This window comes from Anopheles gambiae, chromosome 2, assembly GCF_943734735.2.
Source record: "Anopheles gambiae chromosome 2, idAnoGambNW_F1_1, whole genome shotgun sequence".
Lineage (NCBI taxonomy): Eukaryota > Metazoa > Arthropoda > Insecta > Diptera > Culicidae > Anopheles > Anopheles gambiae.
The window spans coordinates 78,287,926-78,307,383 of NC_064601.1; positions in this window are offsets into that span (position 1 = coordinate 78,287,926).

Consider the following 19,458-nt stretch of genomic DNA (forward strand, 5'->3'; position numbering starts at 1 on the left):
ATGTATTAAAAACATAAATGAACACCCTGGAGAAGAGTACATTCTAAGAATTTTATCGGGATTCTTCGAATGTAACTGGTCCTTTCACAGAACGATTTGTACAATGCCTCCTGATTTGTCGTTCGTGGAGCAGATGCGTTGATGACAGTGTACAGAGCCCCCACCGTACAGCAAGCTGCCGGCTGGAGTGCGCTCCAGTAAAGTAACATTTCCGGCATCATCCAGAATACGAAATAGTTTCTTGCTCACCCATCCTGAACCACTAAGCAGAAAATCTGAAATGCTATCGTTTTTGTTAAATTCTTCCGTCATGTCGATCACGTGGCCATTGTTTGATTGGTTGCGTTTGCGATTGAAGTATGCCGAAACGATGCTTCTGACGGCAGCCAACAGAAAAACCAGCCATCCAACAAAACACACACAAAAAACATACAAACCGAACGCAACCACAAAACCAACGGGCACACCGAAACCTTCCAGTGCAGATTGTGGAAGCGGTGCAACAACTAGCTATTTGGAACAATCCCCCAGCATCCTGCCAACCATTGCCGGGTGATCCATTTCAGTGCGCTTCCGCTGCATTAGTTCCGGTGTTAGGGTCGTTGTGTGTTTCCGTCTGCAACCAACTGGTTCTTAGGTCTGACTTTTACCTGAATAATACAATTGGTTTTCCAATCGGGTGACGCGTTGGTGTAGCTCCAACGTACCTGAAGATCGGTGAATGCTGCACGGGAGCATCCTCGATACTCGAAGCTTAACGATGGAACTGTATGCTGTATTATTGGAGGCTACGAACAAGGGAAGTAATTCCATTTGCAAGTATGCTCATTTGTAAACGGTGCAAAACGTAAGAATATTTGTTGGCATACTAACGAAATACCTTACATCTTTACAAACGGTAGTTTTTCGATTTTCCTTCTCTCTTATCTATTCTTATACCATCGCTAGTTATAAATTCACTGTTCGTAAATGCTTCCTCATGTTTTTGACATACACCTATGCTTTTGCATATTACTTCTAGGAAGAAAAACTAGCATACATTTATCTCGCACGTTGCGCAGCACGTTTCGGGCGAATAAAAACTAACTTTTCTAACAACTCCCAGCTAGGCGGGTGCGGTTTACTAGTACAAGCCAAAACAACCGGCGAGGAACATTATTCCGGCGCACTGCGGAGAAGTGATCCATATGGAAAATGTTGCTACTGCCGGTGCTTGTAGATGTATGAGTGCATAAATTTTGCAACACCATCCAACTCACAGCAGCTAACTTTTAGTTGCTACTTACTTGCCTTGCTTGAGACAGTCAGCTGAGCAGGATGAACCAACAACAATGGCAGCAAAAGCAGCAAAAACACAAATACATTTTCGTGTTCCAGCATCAGTGCTGGATACTTTTTACCGTTCCGTTTCAAATACACCCAACGGCATGTGACTTTATCATGCGGGGTTGCGAATGATTATGCATTCTTCGAACTGTTTCGAAGGCAACGGGAACAAAGCCAAAGGATTCGCACAAAATTTAATCAGCAACAATCCTTTCTTACTCTAAGCCCTGCGCCGCATAAATCTAAAAAGCTTCTGAGAAAGCGTTTCGGTTTAATAATCGCGCCGGGGATGGATCCGTTCCATTTCCAAACTCACAGCTGTCGATTGATTAATGAAGGCTTGATTTTCAAGATAATACTTCATTACGTAGTGCATGCAATCCTCCGCCGGCTGTCCTGGAGGCAACGGAGATTGATTAATGCGCAAGTGCTGTGCAAAATGTAAGCGATGGGCTGTCGAATCCTTTCTACCGTCGAAATGGATTGATTGTTGCAGTGCGAGGGTACGTCCGGGAAGATGACTTAATCGGGAATGGTGTGCAATGGTGGTTTTTGTTGATAAATGATAAAAGTTTCAATTGCAACAGCAGTAGAAAAGCTCCAAGCGTATAGAATGTAATTTACTTGCTGCTTTTTACAGTATAATTAGACTCAAAAAACAATTCTAAGTATAAAAAGAAACATGATGATCACTTCTGATCTCATTTTGATTCGTAAAGCATGAGTGCTGTGAAAAATTGATTCCAGTTCAACAAACAGTTGCTTTGTCTTGTTAAACAAGAACTGATCTAATGATAAAATGACAGCAATCAAATGTGTTATGAAAAATATAAATTGTATAATAAAATTAAAAAAAAAAAACTAATCAAATGTATTTCAGTTAACCAAAGGATTTCAGTTGATTGCTAAGTGCTGAATGAATAAAATCTAGAAAGGGTCCCCTTTCCGATTTTAGATCGTAGCTTGAAATTTCAGCCTGTTAGCTGTTTGCAATGTATAGCAGTTTTCCAGCAGCTATCAAAGTGGGTATAGTATACAGGTGGGCTTATCCCAAGGTGTATGTATTTAGATGGCTGATGTTCACCGCTTCTGCTTCTGAATGAAAGTTTTAAGAATGTGTTGTGTATTCGCCAAGCCACTAGAAAGCCTGTTTGAGCAAAAGTTTTCACCCATCCTGTCAAAAAGTGATATTCAAATTTGGTTATAAAACATGCTACGAGGCTACCACATACACTTTGATTCTAGAATGTCATTCTAGCTTTGAGGTTAAGATAATCTAGGCTGAAAATCATGGGCACTTAATTTCAGCCTTCAACTGTCAAACTCCATATAAAAAGTTGACTAGAATCGTGATAGGCCCCAATATCAACTTTTGTTTAGAATTTGTGTAGATGTTTAGAAAGAATACTCAGGATGACTTAAGGGACTCGTTCTATACGGCTCTTGACCCCATTTCGCTCCACCGTCTTTACGACTGTCAAAACATTTTTTAAACACACCGCAATGTTTTTTTTTATTTAAACTTATTAAAACTTATATGAAAACGTTAAACTTATTTTAAAAAGTGCAAGGAAATGTCAATAAAATCCAATAAAACAATGAAAAGATACAGCTATTGCGTGAATGCAATGTACTATTTCAAAAGGAACTTAAAGTAATGGAGTCGTATACCTTAGCTTCATCATTATTTCCTTCAATTCAAAATGTACTTTTTTGCAGCTGAAGATTAGATTTTAAAAAAATACAAAAAAAAATCTTAAAAAAATGTTCAGTTTTATTAAAAAAAGTTTGATTATTTTTCACATCTGTTCTCTTCTATCGAATACTTCTCTGAGTTTTTTTGTTTGTTTCAATTTACATTGCTGTTCTATCGATTGTGAAAAACAGAGCAAACAGTGAATATAAATGTTCAAAAGTGTTAAAAAATCCTCGGAACTCCTGAAATATGCTAAACAACTAAAATTGATGAACTTACGATTGTCGTGAGAATAAAACCGTGCCACGAAGCAAGAAAACTAAAATTACCTAAAATCTCGTACACATTTACATTGTTCTGCGTGTCAAGAAAGCAATTTAAAGCTTCTTTAAAATTTGTGTGTGTGTGTTGGCACTTACAGAAGTTTATAAAACGGCCTTCGTTGTGTCTCCCACCCAAGCATACCAAGCGCCAAGATGGCCGGTGAAGTGAAGAAACACAAAAACAACAGCAAAACGACACGACCGGATCAGAAGGGCAACCAGTGAACAGAGCATAATTACGACATCAATTGCGAATTCTTTCCCAACTAGCAAAGGACTTGACCGTTTGTGATGAAAGTGGTACGCTGTCAAGGTCCACAACCGGGCGGGCCGTAACGAAGCGATAGCAAGTAATTGCCATTTCGCATTGCTGTGCTGTGCCGCAGCTCTTGGTAGGCTGGTGGGCCGTGAAGGCCGCCGCATAGTACGGCCGCACCAAGCACCGGGTAACGGGTTGCTGAATTGTTATCATTAAATTACTTTTGGAAAATGCCTGATGATTGCATTAGTGAAATTAATTTGCCTCAGCATAAAATTATTTAAACAGCCTCTTCGTCACATTTTGCTCGTTACCTCTGGTCATGATTTTGGGGCAAAATGCCACCCAAAAGTACGATGAACGGCCACCGATTCTGAAACCGTTGACGGTAGGAGATTTTTCACGCCATCAGTATTTACTTACAGAAATTCACTTTGATGTGGTGCGCTCTGAGCGGGAGTAAAAATGTATTATTCATTGATGTAGCATGAAGAGAAAACTTCACGTGCGCATGAACATAGTTAATGTAAAAATTCAAAAAATGCAAAAATCGATCTGTAGAATGGTATGATCGAAAACATAAAACTAGGAAAAAACTAACGATTTGTGAAATATGATTTCTAAATGAAAAAGGGCACAAAATTGCACCCGTACCGCACCGATTGGTAGGTAATGTTTGTCAAAATTATAGACTACCCAAACCGATGGGTGTATTGTGATTGGCACACGGACATCCGATCAAAAACCTTCCCAGAATGAAGGTGTTTCGAAACGCTCCCATGTAATGCGATTTGATGGCCATAATATTCGATGATGTGAGGCGAATAATAATCAAAATTCCAGACATTCTCCATCGAAGCGATGGTGGATTCGAAAGAATTGCTTCCCTCGTGCAACTACCATAGTCTTCCGCAACCGTCACAGCCAACCATTCGTACGACCTCGCTGGAATGTTAGCTTCGTCAATTCGGGAAAAAAGCGACCGCGGAATGTTGGGATGATATTTTCTTTGTTTTACGAAAAATGAATTATACCGGTAGGCTCTGTAATGGGATGGGATCCGAAGCCCTCCGAGGGATAACATAGGCTCTCCCATCCAACTCCTATTCCGACACGTCCTCGTCGTGCAGAGTGGTAACATGTGCCTCCATATATCCTAGCTTGGGTACACGGGCTAGATCCAACCCCTTGGGCGGATGGTGGCATATGGCGAACCAGGAGGGGGGTGGGTATCCCGGGAAACTGGGTGCCTGAACGTCGGGGGGGCAACCCGACGCAAAATAAAACGGCCACGTGGGCGCAGGGCCAGTCACCCAGTCTCACGTAACAACTGACTACAGAAAGCATCAGAAGGATACGAAACGGACTTAACGATACCGACCCAACGCAATGCCCCCGGACAACGATAAAAATGGGCTCATGGAACGTACGCACTCTTAGCAAAGCCGGAGCCTTGAAACAACTTGATGACGCCCTAGCCACACTGAGCATGGACCTCGTAGCTCTACAAGAGATTCGGTGGCTAGGGAACGGTGTGCACAACAGGCGTGGTAAGCAATGCTACGACATTTACTACAGCTGCCACGACCGCCACCACGTGCTCGGAACGGGTTTCGCCGTAGGTCCCCGGCTGAAATCCGTAATCATAGATTTCAAGGCTATAAGCGATAGGCTATGCACCCTGCGCATGCGAGGCAAATTTTTTAATATAAGCCTCATAAACGTTCACGCCCCTACCGAAGATAAAGAGGAAGAGGAGAAGGACCTTTTTTACGGCCGCCTCGCTAGAACTATAGATGCGTGCCCCAGGCATGACCTCAAAATCATCCTGGGGGACTTCAACGCAAAAGTCGGTAGGGAGCCAATGTACCGCCAATACACTGGCTGTCACAGTCTGCATGAGCACAGTAACGATAATGGTAGTAGATTGGTCCAGTTCGCCGCAGCGAACAATCTGGTTGTAGGAAGTACCAAATTTGCGCGGAGGGACATCCACAAAATGACGTGGGCGCACCCGGATGGCGAATCCTTCAACCAGATCGACCACGTGTTAATAAGCCGCCGACGACAGTCGAGCCTGTTAAACGTCAGAACTTATCGAGGAGCCAATATCGATTCCGATCACTACTTGGTTGGCTTAGTGATACGTTGTAGAATCGCCCGCCCCCGCGCCAATGGGGGCGGAGAAAACACGCAGCCTCGGCTCAACACGGACTCTCTAAGGGACATTACTGTCCAACAGGAATTCAAAGCCGCTTTAGACGAGTCTCTACTACCAGAAAACAGATATGAAACTACGAGCGAGAGGTGGAACGCTCTAAAAACAAAAATAATAAACTGTGCAAGAAATATACTCCCACCACGTCGTGGCAACACCAAATCTGGCTGGTTCGACGATGAATGCAGACTAGTGACCGAACGTAAGAATACTGCATACCGAGCAATGCAGCAACGGCATAGAACGCGGGCATGCGCAGAGGAATATTCACGGCTCAGACGCGAAGAGAAACGAGTTCACCGCTCCAAGAAGCATGCTTTGGAAGAGCAAAACATGCGGGAACTCGAGCAAACCAGAGAGGCGTACGGACCGACACGAAAGTTTTACCAAGCGATAGCAGGTCACCGAAACAACGTTGTACCTAAGGTAACCTGCTGTCGCAACAAGGATGGAGATCTGGTCAGTAACCAGCCAGAGGTCCTCTCGCGGTGGGCTCAGTACTTTGATGAATTACTCAATGACCAGTTTAGCGAACAGCTAGAAGCGCCACTAGCAGATAATGTCATGCTACTGCCACCTAGCATAGAAGAAACACGAAAGGCTATTCGTCGGCTGAAAAATAACAAGGCACCCGGAACCGACGGAATTGCAGCCGAACTGGTCAAGAATGGAGGTGCACGGCTAGAAAACGAGATTCATCAAATTGTTACTGAGGTGTGGGATAGCGAATCGATGCCTTGTGATTGGAATCTCGGCATCATCTACCCCATATACAAGAAGGGAGACAGGTTGGACTGCAACAACTACAGGGGTATTACGGTGTTGAATACTGCCTATAAAATATTCTCCCTGATCCTTCAGGATCGCCTTGTCCCGCACGTCGAAGAGATAGTAGGAAACTATCAAAGAGGATTCCGAAACGGAAAATCAACCACTGATCAGATCTTCACCATGCGGCAGATCTTGGAGAAGATGGCTGAATACAGAAACGACACATACCATCTCTTCATAGATTTCAAAGCCGCATACGATAGCATAGCCAGGGTAAAACTGTACGACGCTATGAGCTCATTTGGAATCCCGGCCAAACTGATAAGGCTAGTTAGAATGACTATGACCAACGTCACATGCCAGGTGAGGGTGGATGGAAAACTCTCAGGACCTTTTGCTACCACCAAGGGTCTGCGCCAGGGGGACGGGCTTGCCTGTCTCCTATTCAACTTGGCGCTAGAGAGGGCCATCCGCGACTCGAGGGTGGAGACTACGGGAACCATCTTCTATAAGTCAACCCAGATCCTGGCATACGCTGATGATATAGACATCATTGGTCTGCGGCTCTCCTATGTAGCAGAAGCCTACCAAGGGATTGAGCAGGCGGCAGAGAACCTCGGATTGCAGATAAACGAGGCAAAGACCAAACTGATGGTGGCAACATCAGCGGACCTACCAATAAATAATCCAAATCTACGTAGGCGTGATGTACAGATAGGTGAACGCACTTTTGAAGTCGTCCCAGAATTCACCTATCTTGGGTCAAAGGTCAGCAACGACAACAGTATGGAAGTTGAGTTGCGCGCAAGGATGCTGGCTGCCAACCGGTCATTCTACAGCCTGAAAAAGCAGTTCACCTCAAAGAACCTGTCGCGACGGACGAAGCTGGGACTATATAGTACCTATATAGTACCAGTACTCACATACGCCTCTGAGACATGGACACTGTCCAAATCTGACGAAGCCCTCTTAGCCGCGTTCGAGAGGAAGATGCTCAGAAGGATACTTGGCCCCGTATGTGTGGAAGGACAATGGAGGAGCCGCTATAATGACGAGCTATACGAGATGTACGGCGACCTCACTGTCGTACAGCGTATTAAGCTCGCCAGGCTCCGGTGGGCTGGCCATGTTGTACGCATGGAAACGGACGACCCAGCCCGTAAAGTCTTTTTAGGCCGTCCACAAGGACAGAGGAGGCGTGGTAGGCCCAAATTGAGGTGGCAAGATGGCGTGGAGGCGTCCGCCATTAAGGCCGGGATAACGGACTGGCAGACGAAGGCGCGAGACCGTGAGCGGTTTCGGACACTCCTGAGGCAGGCCAAGACCGCAAAGCGGTTGTAGCGCCGGATAAGTAAGTAAGTAAGAATTATACCGGTGTGCGCAGAAGAATTGATTACATCATGATTTGCTGCTGAGCATAAATGTTGCCTCTTTGTTAGTAAATGACAATAAATGGTGTACAAACAGTAATTATTAACTCAGGGATGCATACAATTTCTTCTTATAGAAAAGGACTTCGAATTTAGATTAAATCACAACGTACCTTTAAACATTCCGTCATAAAGCTTCGTGTTGTGACGCTTCACAGGTCAAAATTGATAAAGTATGAGGATAAACGACCAGAAATCCATAAATCAGAATCTATTTCACGGCTAAAATTTACATGTTAAACCTTAATGTAACAGTTGGACACATACACACAAATATTTGTCTGTGTGAAGTTTTGATTTTGGCTACATTTTTTATGCTTCGCGGCGTCATATTGTCACGGTATGTCCAAACATACGGTCACAATATACCATAAAGTTTTGGCGCTTATTCCATACCATACCATCTGTTGTCATGATGAAAAATCACTTGAAAAAAAAATATTTATGTACAAGTAAACCATTTTATAAAATTTAAATATTTAATACGCTGTTCAATATACTAAGAGCTGCTCGATAATAGTTGAATTCGAGTGATCGATAGAGAAAGATCCCAGTTACAGTCAGCATAAGGATGTACTGGAAGTTAATTCAGTTTGATGTAACTAAATTTTAGGACGAATTGAAACTTTATCTAGCAAAATATGGGCAATTTGTGTTTTATGTTAAAGCTATATAAAAAAAATCATCAGCTTTTCACTACATCATCTCAAAGTCGTTTGCTCGTAGGATAATTTAGCCACTCATAAAGGTAGTAAAAAACCCGTTTCACCTTCTTTTTTTCACTACGTGACTAGAATCCAGAACATATGTCCGGTGCACTATCGTAAACGGAAGGTAGCGTTGCAAAGAGAGCGTTTCTGGCGCTTCGTTCATTGCGCTTTACCGATCGAAGATTAACGTCGTTGTAGTGGAGCATCTTTCAAGTCCGCTCAACCGATTGTTATGTGACCCTGGGCGTAGAGCTGGCGTGCACAGTATTTGTTGTGCCGCATGAAAGGATCCCGTGGCCGTTGGCTACGGAAGAATAACACAAGCCTTGGCAGTGGCCTGCTTTCGTATTGGAATAATGCTTTTTGCGACATGAGAAAATTGGATTAGTATCCAGGTGCCACTAAGCGTGCGGGGTTTCGCTGAAACTCGCAGAATATCATTAAGTACCTTGGTGTGTCATGTACAGCATGATTATTCTACGATATGTTTTATGTCGCTTACGATTGCTTGAACTCACTGTTGAAAGTTTTTTTTTTATTTTTTTTTTATGAAATATATTGTCGAAATACTGTCAAGTAAATTATGATTTGATTATTTTATTAATCAATTGTTCATTCCCATCATTGACCAACGACTTTTAAAGAATCAAATACCAGAATAACGTCTACATCTTTTTCATTTGCATCTTTCGTTACTGAACGTCGCTCAAATTCACGTTACATCTGCTCCAACAAAAATGCCTTTAAATACTACCAGACTGTGTCCACTGCCAAAATGACAAACATGATAAAAGCAATTAGTCAGACGCACTCGCGTGTAAACATGAAATTTGCTGCATTGGTGCATTTGCGAGATTTGGCGAACGTAAAGTGAGCTTCCAGACACAACAAGAAAAATGCGAACTGCGAAACTATGCGCATCTGCTCGTGCGACTGATGACCCGTGGCTAGCTTTTATTTCGTAAAGTGCTTGTTAGTGCCCTCAATCTTCGTTCATTGTTTCATTCCCCGTTCCATTACGTTCGTAACAACGGTGAATAACAGCAGTAATGGTGAAAGAAAACATTGACGCTGTCCAATACAAAAACACACAATTTATGTTTACTTGCTGTTTACTTTATCGAGGTCGATTTATACAAAGTGTTGCGACTCTATGTTGTGAAGACAATTTTATTCAACGATAGTTAGCAATTATTAAAAGTAAATTGGATAATTTGGTTTGAAATACAGTTAAAAGCTGACATATTGTTTCAAAACATTTACCTTATGTTTACACACATTTATTCATTAAAAAATCTTAAAAAATCTTTATTTTAAAACGTACATAATGGGAAACATTGTAAACCCCAAATCAGCGTTGTTCCGTTGCATATAGACTACGCCGTGCGAAGTTGTTTCATAGATATAAAGAAAGGACAATAAACCATATTTACATTCTTTTTGGGCATAAGTTCCTTTAATCGCATGTGCCATATAAGCGATAGGCCCGTCATTGAAAGCCCCAAGTTTGATGTATCCAGTAGTCACACTGGCGATAAAGCGTTGATGGATGACGATGAAGCTTCATGCATTCACAAAATCGACACTAAGAATAAAATTGTTTCATGTCCATTAAGGAAGCCGGGGTACGATTTAAACGATCACTTGGTTGATTTATAGCCTAATCAAATGGGATGAGTTGATACACTCCTAGACATTACAGTGATGTAATGTTCTCTTATTCTAAACCAGTAAATGTTAGGGTTTGTATCATTTTTGAAATCTATTTATAATAAAATGTGTAGTAATCATGCTTGAACGTGTATAGAAGCTTCAAATGAGCATATTTGAACGATTTGAATGTCATAATATTATTAATACAAGTCAGGGAGTTCTTATTAACGGCAGATACATTAAACCTTGCGTGGCATTCTTCCCTTCAACACATTTGTGCATTTTTCTTTTTTACACTGTTCATACTAAATCTGATTTCCACGAATTAGCAACATTATGTAATACAGCATCATAGTCATTAAGTTTTATAGTTCAATTAGCTCCAGCTGAATTGTCTCATCTTGCTCGAGGGAACTAATTGTTAAAAACAGGCTTCGTCCAAATGAAGCAAAACAACTTCAGCTGAACAGTTTCATTTGTTCGAAACATCTTACTCATATCGAACCTTCCGAACATGCTGGTATTTGGCTAATGTCTGTAAATAGCCTTGTAACAAAAAAAAACACTTAGCTTCATTTATTACATCCAAGTAAATGAAAACAAAATATCATAGAGAACAGGCTCCCAAAACTCATTTGGGTCTGATGAGTTCTAGGCGCATTAATCCTATTATTAAAAAAAAAACAAAATCGTTTGTTCCTACTAGGAAATATTTAGGTTCAAATACATTTTCCTCAGACCTTGGACAACAATTCAAATTAACTTTAATGAAGCTGACTAAAAGGAGGAGCGAGCACAGAAAAATTAATTTAAATTGAAAATTGCACATTTCAACTGTTGATGTTGAATGCTGTTGAGATCTGGTCTAAGGTATGTTTGATCAATGAGTTCTTAAGTTTAAGAGTTTCTTTCTTCAATGTAATAAAAAAAATACAAAATTGTATCAAATCAGCTGCTGTTACGTGTTCTTCAAATATTTTGAAAGTATGGTTGAAAAAAGAAAAATGCATCTAAAAATTTAACTGAATATTTTATGAAAATTATTCATTCTTCAAAGCAAACACATTCAACACTTACTTTACGTAGCATAAACCTCCTTTCCTTCACGCCACCTGTTCTTGGTTCGCATCCCTATCGTATCTGGTGCCCGTTATCATCAGTCCTACCACTATCACGAATCTTTTTCAAATTCTTCACACGCTTTTCTTGGACAACTCATCCATTATGAAGCGAGAACAAGAAATGTGGTACTTTCCCAACGCAGAAGGCAGAGATCGATACAGCCGTGAATAGGTTGGGCGGGAATCATTACCGATAGATATGAGCAACCTTTTTCATGCAATGGTTGTGAGAGGCAACCACTCTCGTCGAAGCAAGCCGCAGAGGAAAAGAATTTCTCAACCGGAAGGAATAGGAAGGTTGTAAAATCTTGATTGCCTTAATGCATGGACGAATGAAAACGATGGTTAGAGTTTGCTTTCAACACTTGTAATGTGTTGAGGGAGCGGAGTATGGACAGGGGAGTTTCATTTCTTTCTTTTGTAGGTGCTTATCAAACGAACCACCATGGGGAGAGGTGTGAAAATGGATGATAAAGCATTGGTAGCGAGACAGCAAGATATTCTCGAATGAGCCAGTGAGCAGAATCGCAGTACATAATCGAACATAAAGGGCGTTTTAATGCGCGGAAATGCTTCACTTCCCATGTCGCTCACAAAACGATAAACCGCCCTCCACTTATCGATGCGGTTCTTTTCAAAATCGGCTAGCGTAGGCTGGGCTAATACGGTGTACGTGATTGCATCCCTGTAGCGCTGGGTAGCGTAGCATGATGCAAGGTTTGAGCAATGCGAAGTACGCTCCGAACCAGTATTTTCACATTTTTCTACGTGAATGAGTTTTATTTGTACATGGAATGTTCTGGCTGATAGTAGGGAGAGCACTCGAAAGCTGTTCAATTGTTTTACATCAATGTTTTACAGTTTCCCGTTGGATTAGCTTGGTGTCTGAAGCAGCATTGTTGGCATGGCTTAGAAATGAATAAATGGCAACATTGATAAAAATATATTATAAATTTCAATTTATAAAGAAAAAATCCCATACTTCTTCAGCAGCAAACTTACAAATAGAATGAAAAGAGCCATTATCAATGGAATTGTTTTATTTTTGTCGCCGGTGACTTTTTTCTTTGTTTTGATAACGTTCAATAGATTTAACCTAAGCATTGGTCTGTTTTTATTCCAAAATAACAAATGTTCGAACAAATGCATATTATCATTATTTCATTAAAAAATATACACCTTTGGTTAAGCAAGATAGCAAAGCAGTCCCTCCTGAATAAAAAAAACCTTTGAACACTGTGGTACGAGCTTGCTTATTTACATTTCATGCGCCATTATTTCAGCAATAGCAATTTCAGCTAGCCATAATCACGCCACTGCTTTGCTTTAAGCGTTTCGACTGTTACACCAATGTAATCTGAAATCCATGGTACAGTATAGTAACAGTTGCAAAGATACCATGTTAATTGAAGCTATTCAGAAGCATTTCTATGGTTCCTTCCGCTGCTCTTGTGCATTCATTGTGCAAAGTATGTGAGATTTGAATTACCTTTTCCTCTTTCAAGTCGTTTGCTTATTTTTGCTTGCTTCCAAACCACAAAAAGAGATAATAATCAGCAAATGGATCAAGTTACACAAACAAGTGCTAAAAAAAGTGCAGATGATTAAGATATGCAAGCGTAGTTTTTCCTTAGACGAGGTTGGATGTGTTAGTGTTTTTTTGCATTAACTGCAATCAACATTATATTAACAGGTTGTTTATAAACATTTACAGATGATTTAAGTGAACAGACTTTAATTAACTTTAATGTGTTGTATAGAAATCTCATATTATTAAAAACAGAGAAAATTTTATCGTATTAAAGATACTTTACTTCTTTTACCGAACACTGTTTCATGGCATGAATTTGATTGGCAAAAGTTTGGATTAGCAAAGTGTGAATTAAAGAGCATGGAGATTTAAATGGAGCGCACTATCGACAGTCATTCAAATATTATTTAAATGTAGACAAGACTTTATTAAGTTTTGATTTAAATGTTCCTTAAAAATGAATACTTATAAAAGTAGGAATAGGAAGAAGGTCAGCTCTTGTGATCCTTTTACCTGAAAAAGACGCAGAAACATAGTATTTTACAAAACTTTCAAAATAATCTTTTACAAACACGAAGTGCTATAAAATATATGGTAAAAATAGCTTTTCCAAGCATCTGAAAAGTACAAATAATCATTTATACTTGATTTGTTGACAACATTTTAAGCGGCTTAAGTTATATTCTGCACCAAGAGTATGATATATTAACACCAACCTTCGCTCTCGAAACAATCCTTACGCAGCCTGGCATCTTGGCACAAAACCCACTGATCCCCCCGAGAACACACGAACACAGGTCAAACAATTCTTTCTACTTGAGATCCGCAAGAAACGGAGGAAAACGAAAACAAATTGTTGCATTAAAGCACCTTTCTCACAGTTAACACCTGCCCTGACACAAGGTTCAACGGCTTCTGGTGTAAATCACGCAAGAGACGAAGGGACGGTGGGCTTTGATATACCGAGAACCGTTCGCAGCACTCCCATTTTGAAAAGAACACCCAAAATCGTCTTCATAAGAGGGCATTACATTCCGCTTGTAACGGTAATTGCGATGCAAACGATGGAAAGATGGTTGGGCGCGCAGAATAATTTATCTTAATCTAGTGATCCAATTTTCTTACTTCTTCGTGCAAAGAATAAACTCGTTGCACCAAGCAGTAGAAAGTTTGTTGTAAGTTAAATGAATGATATATTCTTTCAAAGAGTTATTTTATCACATTACTCGTTGTTCGAAGCTGTTATCATAGAAAGTAAATGTACAGTAAAGTTATCTAAAGTTATCGAAATTTACATAAAAAACTGTACCGCATTTAATACAAAACACTGATTAAACCTTTTTACATTTTTGTTGTTGCAATTTGCGTTGCTATTGCTAGTTTGTTATTATTACTAAATACAAACTGCGGCTACGTACAGCAAAGAAAGCCAGGCTCAATTGGTTGAGGTATTCAAAAGTAAACAGACGAATTGAAAACGAGTAACGACCGAACCTACATCCAATTATTCATGACGTGAGTGAGTGGACATAACAGCGAATGAAATTATTTCGCGTTTATTGTTTTTCCCCAGTATCGATTTCGGTTCCACCGGGCTCGGGGTCATCGGGAACGGCAGAAGGTGGCGTAGAGTAACGCATTGCGTTATTGCCAGCGGAGTGCAATCGTTCTGTGCGAGTGTGGTTCGATAAAACCTCGCAGTTGGTCGAGTATGGCGAAAACGTGATGCATATTGAACAGTGTGCATTCACGATTGCAATTCAAAATTGATGCCCCCAACGAGTGTTCGGCGGCATTGGCAGTGCAAAAAAAATCCTTCATTGACCCCGTCGGTGAAGGTCGCCAACGCTCGAAAGCATAATCGGATGCAGAAATTCGCTCAAGCAAATTATAGATTGAGGTTTGCGAAATCCATCATCGGCACACAATCATCCAGTGATTAATGAGGTGCGTTCGAATGAATGCATTCAGCGCGGCATGCAATGGTTCAATATCGTTTGCAATCAATTGTCTTCTGTGCTATAGGAATTTCAGGGTATCAAATTTACCGACTTGTGTGCATTGGAAATTGTTTCGGGATAGTAATGTTTAGAGATTGTATGTAAGGTGGAAATAGCTGAACATTCCAAAATTATAATTATAATTGTACGGATTGGTTGTCTTGTTATACGTTCATTAAAAATCTAATCTAATAGACTAGCACTCTAAGAAATCTAATGGACTAGCACTCAGTGCACTCAACCAATGTCCGAAACCAACACAATGGATAGTCTATTTCTATGTTGTCAGTGATAGGAAATGGTCATACATTGAAGTTGAAACCTTTTATTATATTTTACACGGCCCCTAGTCTTATGCAATCTCTATCGATATCTCGATATATATCGGTCGAATCACAGGCCAACAATGTATTGCATAAAACATGATCAAACGACTTGAATGTTCGCTACCATCACCTTGACATCTCTTTAAACTACAAAAAAAGAGAACATTCCGTTGCTCGGAGGGATTTTGTTCATTGAAGTCAACAATCTAATTTCGTTGTGGTCACGTTATCCACCTTTTATTACTTTCTCCGATACTGAAGCGGCTTGTACTTTAGTCACCTGAAGTGTACAGCACCGTTGGCACGAAAATCTCACCCAACAGTGACCCTAAACTGAAGGGCACAAAAAGTAAAACACAAAATCGCCAAAGGCCACAATTTTAAGTTAAGCTGCATTTGCGTGGAAAAGAAACAACAACAAAAAACTGGCAAAATAAAAATAAAGTAATTTGATTCAAACTTCATCGTTTTTGAGAGGGACCTTTTTACCACTTACCGGTGAATGTAAAATAGCTCATTCCAACAATAAGAGAGTGAGGCGGAGCGACTTTAACGAAGCTGTAGGAGCTACTTGATCGTTTCATGTCAGTTTTGCCATTAAGAAAGGTGAAACAAAAATGATGATTTTCTTTTATTAATTTACCCCTTAATTCAATGTAAGATGAATTGCAAATGTAATTAACACAATAAAAAATAATTTCACGTCCCTGTATAAATAAACAATTATTTATAAATCAAGGTACGTTTGCAAGCAATTGCTTGTTCCCTAATGGATATTACATCTTTGCTGTTGTGCTTTTAACTTTTCATTTGTTTAATTTATTATTTCCGATATGAAACAATTTTAACATTCAAAAGAGATTATTTATTAAAGTTAAAGTTTATTTTTTGCTTTCTGCTCTATGTGATGTGATGTAGGACACATTAGTTTTCGTTTTCAATTAACTAATGTTCCTCTATAACGATGTCAAGTCGTACTTAAATTTCTTAAAGTCGAGACATTTTGCAGTCATTGAACTCAACACTCGCATTGCAAATTTTTCTTCAATGTTCAGGCAAACAAGAACTTCCAACAATCATGCGATTGTAGTGTCTAGACGAGAGGATATTATTATTGCATTGTTTTTACCAGTACCCTGCAATTGGTTTCTCCTGCTACTTTAGTTGTGTTCACCGGTTTAGGTCAAATTTTGGGAGATTTTAATCATTCAGCAGCTTGTTGAAACTCTCGGATAAACGGAGTTTACAAAAGGACAAGATGGACTTATCGTTGTGTTTCACTCGTTTTGGAATTTTCATTCAGTTTTGAAATTTGCATTAAACGAAGGCCGTATCCACATCGCAGCTAAGAACATGCCTGTAACATGCCTTGGTTGAGATTTCTACAGTGGTCTGTTGTAGTGATATGAAAAATGTGTTAGCCTAATCAAACTCTTGTATTATTGTAAGCGTTTAAAGCCAGTTGATGCGTTATTAAATTACTGACCAAATACTTTCCCTGACAAAATTAATCATTGCGGATGCTTCAAAATGATTTTAAATTATTTTTCATTGTTTAATAATTTTATAAAACAAACCCAAAACAACCTGTCCAGAATTTTACGGTTGTTGAAAAAAACAATCACATTTTTAGTTTTCGATCTACAACTTGAACGGATTTTGGAATTCCTATCTTTTGTGCGTCTATGTATAAATAGAGTGCTGACGGAAGAATGGATTGATGTTTTGATAATTTGTAGAAAAGTGCCTGAAATAGAAGGTATTTGCTAGTTCAAGTATCTGGATGTGACTGACATGTATGAGCTGAAATACATTAAGCTGCAGTTTTCATCATTTGATTCGCTTTATTGTGTTGAGTAGTAAAGAGCAATTACAAATATTACTATGAGATATTTATAATACATGTATATTAATTTCACATACTTGAATATGTTTCATTCTTGTAGGAAGCTAAAGAGCATCATAAAGAGGCGTTTAATCTAAATAGGTAAAGTTATTGGTGATTGCTTGCGTTGGCGATAGGCTTTCCTTTGAGATGGTGGAGGCATCTCACACGGCCTGGTGTGGAATAGCTAACGCCACGCTTCGTTAGAATGATGCGCATAGTTGAACAGTGATGTTAGCGAAAAACGAAATATATATCCAATTACATGCTTGAGGTATGGTCGTAATTTCATCGCTTCAAAATCGCATGTCAATGTCGGTAATCGAACTCTGTTTGGCTCGTGATGTGTAACATAAGCTACATGCCGCAAAATCGAGAAGTGAAAAAAGCGCACTTATACAGCAAAACCCGTATTACAAAAGAGATTTATATAGATACATATCATTGCCTAGAAATGTGTGCTCCATGTGTTAAATAAAATATATATAATTTGTGATAAATCAACCAAGCGAACTGATTTATTACTTAAAAAAAAGTAATTTTCCTATTAGAAAACGTTTAATAGAATGAATGATGTTCATGCATAGAACACATTTAAGTAAATAAATAAATGAATTTTGCATTGAATACATTCCCAATTTCTGATACTATTTCGATAAACGTAAAGATACATTCGTATATAAAACTAAAATAATTCAATAACCTTTTTTCAGCGTAAAGGGAAGCCAGAATCAATTGAATTTCGCAAATGATTGTACTATCACTTTTTAACAACTCCCTTGCCGACATGCATGAGAAGCTTGATTGCTTTAAGCTCCCTTGAAACCCTTCACCTCCTATGTGCATTCGAATTCTCTTTAAGCAGTTTCCATGTGTCTTTTCGCGAAAGACTCAGATAAGAAACTGTCTCGATCAAAACAAGCTGTCAGTGAAACAAGCGAGCTGAAGTTGCAAAAACTGCAGCAACGAAAATAGCAACATTGTGCCAGTAAAGCTTTCTGTATCATTTTCCCGAATATCTCACGAAAGCATCGCAAACACAACATACTTTCTTTTCTTCTTTTGTAGTACCAGTGCTTTCTTTGCTTGTTGTGGTCATGTACCTACAAGATTCGTGTCACAAATTGGCGTTTTTTTCTGGCGACAATTCAAAAGTAATTTTTCACTCCCACGATATCTTGTCGAAGAAACAAAAAAGTGTATCAGAAATATAAGATATATACAAGTAAAATGCATTTTGTTTATACTGCTGTTTGTAAAACCCATTCAATGAATAAAAAATAACAAAATACAGTACATTTAGTAATTTTAGCTTGAAATATGTTTATTACAATTTCATATAAAAGCAATGAACTATAAAATTAAAATTCATTGTAGTTTTCCTATATTTGTTTCAGTTGTTCATGATCATTTCTAGTCTTATCAGTTATCTTTTTTGTTAGCAATTATACATACATACGTGCTATGCACGCAGCTATGCACAGCTCAAAACTGATGAATGTGATAAATTAACGATGAAAAATAAGGGCCCTCCAGCATTGCCGGAATGATTGTATTCAGCTATCCACTAGAGTGACCTCATTATATGCACCATGAAAGCAATCAAACTAATTATAAATGACAGATCCATTCATCCTACCCATCATTGCGAAAACTTATCTTGTATTGATTGGATTGCGTGTTGTTAAATGGGGGATCGATTCTAAACGAATAAAAACCGTAATACTATAGCTTCAAATGCGCATTAAAAGGCAAAATAATGCATCAAAAGTGCATGGCTAATTTTGTTATCAAAGTTGAATCATACAAAATAATGTAAAACTTTTTTCATTCAAGAAGAACAGTGCGGCCGTAATGTTTTTAGAACATTCATTTTAAACCAAATATTTAGGTGTGCGAAGGTAAGTGGTCTTCATGCAGTCTTTTCGTTATGTGTAGCAGAAGATGGTCAATACTCCAACTTCTTATGTTTTTCGATGCGTTTTTGTTAGCACTGTTCCTTAGCATTAACTATAGGAATAAGTTTGTTATGTAAGCTTATGCCAGCTGGATAACTATCGAAATAAATAATAATAATAAAAATAATTATAATAATAAGTTGAATAATTAAAAATAAAACTGTAAAACTGCTAAAAACTATCACAAACTATGGCAAAGCATTAAAACTACCAGAAACTCTGTTATTTGTTCTGAACAGTTCTTGTCCGAG